This window comes from Poecilia latipinna, unplaced genomic scaffold (genome assembly GCF_001443285.1).
Source record: "Poecilia latipinna isolate Pla-1442-1.1 unplaced genomic scaffold, P_latipinna-1.0 Scaffold2250, whole genome shotgun sequence".
Lineage (NCBI taxonomy): Eukaryota > Metazoa > Chordata > Actinopteri > Cyprinodontiformes > Poeciliidae > Poecilia > Poecilia latipinna.
In genome coordinates, this window is record NW_015114866.1 from 30,380 (window position 1) to 35,554 (window position 5,175).

General features: G+C 36.3%; 1 long non-coding RNA gene across 1 annotated transcript in view; it reads left to right on the forward strand.

The window, feature by feature from the left end:
* The window catches only part of LOC106936968 (uncharacterized), a 9,053-nt gene extending 7,235 nt beyond the window's left edge, over window positions 1-1,818 (forward strand). Inside the window, exon 3 of the long non-coding RNA XR_001422277.1 lies at window positions 1,584-1,818. This is a non-coding gene — a long non-coding RNA (uncharacterized LOC106936968). The remainder of the gene's footprint in view (window positions 1-1,583) is intronic.
* Window positions 1,819-5,175: the final 3,357 nt, after the last annotated feature.

Genomic DNA, 5,175 nt, shown 5'->3' on the forward strand with positions numbered 1-5,175 from the left:
AATTCTCAGACACACCCACTATTGTTAAAATTAACTCTCCAGATATCAAAGAAATTCAAAACAAGGTCAAGTAAAAATAATCCATGTGTTTAATTCAAAAAGGTGCAGGCTGAAGCTACTTAGCTTATACCTGCCTCCTTTTACATGTTTGTTACAAATAAACCATTTTCACTTTAGCATAAGATAAATTATGCTAAAACTAAAGCTGGGCCTCCAACTCCTGAGCCGAGTACAGCAGTAGTGATTCCTGAATTAGATTAACATTTCAAACATCTAATTATCTGAGTATAAATGCAGTAGAATTTTGTGTTATATAATTAGCTATATAATGGGAGGAGGACACTAACACAAGTAAAATACTAGTTTGTAGTGATTCATTGTCTGCATTGTTGAGTACTGAAAAGGGAAGTACAAATAATCAAAATATATGAGGTTATGGCTGTTCATCATAGATTATGTGAACAAAACAAAAATGTAATATTATTTTGGACTCCTGCTCATGTAGGTATTTTGGGTAATGAAAGACCAGATAGGTTAACATGGCACTGTAAACAGTTTAACAGCCCCGGTTGTAACAACCAGATTTGTTACTCTTCTTGTTTGTTATTGACTTTTGCTCAATTAAGTTTCTTATGTATACATGGTAAATGGTATTTTACAATTTATTTTGTTCCCCCTATAACCAATGAATATATATAGATATTTATAATGTATAAAGGTCTTGTCCTTTAATTAGCTCTGCATCATTAAGAAAATAAGAAGTGGTGTTTTATTAGAGAATCTATTTTTAACGGTTCCAGTCATGCCAGGACTAATAAATAATGAAGACTAAATGGTATTCTGATTAGTAATGTAATTATATTCGTTGTGTTACCACCCCATGCCACTAGAACAGGGGTGGGCAACTCCAGGCCTTGAGGACCGGTCTCCTGCAACTTTTAGATGTGTCTCTTCTTCAACATACCTGAGCAGGGGCGCCACCAGGAATCTTGGGCCCCCTGNGGAGTAATTTTTAGACTTCATCATTGAAAGTAGTTCTTTATGTTGAATTTGGATAAAATATTTAGGTTTATTTGAATTTTTAGCTTCGTATAGTGTCACTTATTTCTTAAACATCTAAGAAAATGTCAGATGTACCAAAATCCTGAATTGCTGATGGGGTTGAATAATTTTAGATTCAACTGTAAAAACAAGGACATTTAGGGTGTGGCGGTGGCGCTGGAGTAAAGCGCTCGACCCGTGTACCGACGCCTCAGCTATCAGCTACCACAGGTTTGAGTCCCGACCTGTTCACCTTTGCCGCATGTCTTCCCTCTTTCTCACAACCCACTTTCTTGTCAAATTAAGAATAGATCCAAGATAATCCTTTAAAAAAATAGATCTTTGGTAAAGCATTTAGATCTTTAAAATCCAATCTTCCAAGTTTGTAAAACACTTATTTTCTACAAGTCTAGTTTATTTTCGAGTGTTTTTATTCATATAGAGACAACAACACATGCTGACAGTTTTCAGTTTGATGTCAATAAGCTACTGTACAATTTTTATTTTATAAATGTTCTGAGGTCCTTGTTTCTTTCTTAAAGTTTCTGGATAAAAGGGATTCCCCATACTTCCGGAGCAGCGCTGCATATACCACGAAAAAAAGCCACAGAGAGCTGGAGGGCAGAAGACAATGCTGTGAAGAACCGATACATCTGTGAGCATCCAATGACTGTTTGGCCCTATAACTAACACTGTTCTCTTAAAGCTTCAATGAGGAATACTGAACTGTGTCGTCATTTTTTGACAAATGTCATGAATGGAAGCTCAATCTCTGAAGGTTTTCTCCCACATTAAATGATTTAATACAGATGTGGCGTTTCTACAGGAGACTCACATCAGAAGTTGTGACGGTGGGCGTCTCCTGGCATGCTGGAGGGACAATGTTTTCATTCACTTTTTCAGGTTAAAGCATGAGGGTCTCCATACTGATCAGCCAGAATATTACATCTCAGGCCGGTAATGTCGCAGCTGATAAACATGGCAGGTTTATCGGCTGTACAACATTCTGGACACCCTGGTGAATGTTTATGCTCCTTATACAAGTGATGAGATTTTTTTTTAACAATTATTTTCTTTACCTGATCTTGATAAATACTCGCTGGTTTAGTGGGTGATTTCAACTGTTGGCTTGACCCAGGTTTGGACCGCTCATCCTTAAAAGTAATGTCACAACAAGTCTGCATCAGTCATCCAAACCGTTTTATCTGAATACGGACTGTGTGCCCACTCACCCGCTCCCTGCACCCCTTCCTCACTTTCCTAAAGTTTATTCATGTCATTTTTGATACTAACTCCTTCCAAGAGACCTCCAGCATTGTAGTATAGGATGCCCTTAAACTACACGATTTTAGAATTGTCGGCCAATGGTCGGCTGATTTTCAAAACGTGAGAGACGACACACCAGCCCTTTAAAAATCGCAGGCATAACGTGTTCGATCGTAGAGTGTGAGGTTTCACTCATGAACATTCCAACTGCAGATATGAAATCCCGTAAAATTCCACGATACCACGCCTGGATTTAGAGTAAGCAAACATGGACAATGATGTTGAAGCAGTAACTGTAGTTTATTTTAATGGAAAAAAGACACAATAAAAAGTTAAAGCTTTGGATTAGGAACTGGAGATCAGAGCACGATCAAGGCTTATATTTGCTGCACTACAATATGGAGGTGAGTTGTATTTTTTTCCCCCGTTTAACAAACATTACACTGGGTTTAATTTATTTTCTGTTCTGTTGTTTCATTAACTGTAACCGTTTAATTATACATTTTTAAGTTTTTGGCTCTGTTGATGTAGAATATGTGCATGTACTGGTTCTAGTTTCAGAAAGCTGAATAATTGAGAGATCTGACCAGATTGAGCTAGAAGAGTGCATGTCCTGCGTATTCGCTTTTAGAAAACCAGATGCCAGTTATGCTTATTTTTTTCCCAACTGATCGTGGAAGGGTAACGTCTTCCAGCTCCATTTATTGAAACCGTATGGTGAGTTAATTGCAAATTTTCTGACCTCACCTCCACCGCTCCTGGGGCCGCGTGTGCAATATTTGTGCACTTTGCTTGTCATAGTTTAATGAACTTCTGCAGCTATGTTTTTCTTTATTTGCCCTTCTGTTTAGACTACAAATAGATTAACCAGGGGCACTGCCAGAAATCGTGGGCCCCCTGACAAAAAATTTGAGATCATCGGGCCAAGGCAAACATGTTAAATATTCCTGATTTTAGATCGCAGCGGTCCCATCGTTCTACCGACTGGACCTGATCAGTTGTAGCACACCACACAGTGCAGGATGATCGGTTACAATTATCGCAAGCGACAATCTTAGAAGATTGTCGTAAGGGCAAAATCGGGGCAAAAAATTGTGCAGTGTGAACTGGGCTTAAGGCCTACATCAGAGGCGAGATAGTTGCCTACTCAGCCAAAATAAAAAAAAAACAAAAAAAAACAGTATAATCAGACAGCAGAACAATTACGGGGAAATTTTTCTGCCATAGTTCAAGAGCACACACTTTCAGTCTGAAAGCAGGACTTCATGTCTTTCTTCTCAAAACTTGTAATGATTGTTCTCAAAACTTCTCCTGTCTCACAGTCTCTGCTGGCTTTTGGAAACGCCTTTTGGCACAGTTGCCTGGCAACCTCTCAGCCAATAGAATGAAAGTGTTGTACTGAGTGCGTTTGCTTCCTTCTAGTGGGTGTGCCTGTGAGGCGATTGTAGCAACCTAGAGCACTTTATAAGGGACTCCATTAAGGAGTCTAGGTTAAAAATAGGCCATTTTATAACTCATGGTTTACATAAAAATAAGATTGAATGAATAAATTGAAATATTTAAAATAGAACTGGTCAAAACAAAGCAATATTAGAACTAATCTACAATAAAGTTTACTTAAACAGAAGAATATTAACGGAAATTATATGCAAAACTTCAAACAAAAAAGCTTTTAGCTTGAATGTAAGTAGGAATATGTGATTCGAAGAATGACTTTTTGGTTATTTGGTAAACAAAATTATTACAAGATTGGGAAACTCCAAAATCATAGTTAACCAAAATCTTTATCCCAAACGTTAGTGTAAGAAACAAAAAAATACTTAAACAGGTAAAATGAGAATCTTTTGAAATGTTGTAAAATAAGTAAATGAACTAACGCTTCTGGGTGACGTTCTTGAGAAGATGTAATTCAGATAGACTATTTGAAAAGAAAAGATCAGCTGATGTGAAAATATACCTTAAATTACTGAGAATAATGTTGCTTTATTTCTTGGTTGAGTGGTCAATAAGCCGCCCACCCAGTTGTGTTCAGCCTGAAGCTGTTGTTGCATCCTGGAGCTTGTTAATGGAACAGAGTGGGAATGACTGGTCTTAATGCGGAGTCTTTGATGGGTTTGATGAACGCTATGTAAATTTGACATCATTTTATTGTCCAACCTATAGTGAATAGATTTTGTGATTTTTTTTTCTTATTTTCAAACTTTGTAGAAGAAACAAGTAAATGTTTTGTTTATAACTAAAACAGAGATCAATCTAAGGAAACTTACAGCATTGTCTTATACTTGCATAGATCCTTGAGTAAGCAGAAAATCTGAAAAAAAGAAAAGAAAACAGTAACAAAACGACTGGTGAGTGGTTTGATTTTAGGAAGATTTCAACTGTTACACATGTGAGACTGTGACCAGCATTGGATAACTTTATTTTGACACATACTGCAAAAAAAAAAAAAAATAAATAAAAATAATAATGATTACAAAAATGATAAATTGATATCAAATTGTATTTTAGCAGAATCGTCTGCTTGTACAGTGAGAAGATTTTTTACTTAAGATTTTGAAGGTAATGTTAAAAACCCGGAGTGACATTTGTGGTTTTGAAACTCTAGAAATTTTTGCTTTATTGATCACAGCTTCCAATGAAAATTGGAAACTATATTTGTGTCTACTTTTTCTTATTCTTGAGGTTATTTGTTAGAATGAGGATGACAAAAATGACATATTTACTTGGAGCACAATACAAGTTTTATAAATTACAAGACAAATTTAGTCTTAACTGGTTACAAATACTTTGGAATTAAAAAAAGGGGGGGATGAACATTAATTAAAATTGATCAATTGTGGTCTTTAGCAGACTTGATCTTTCATCATG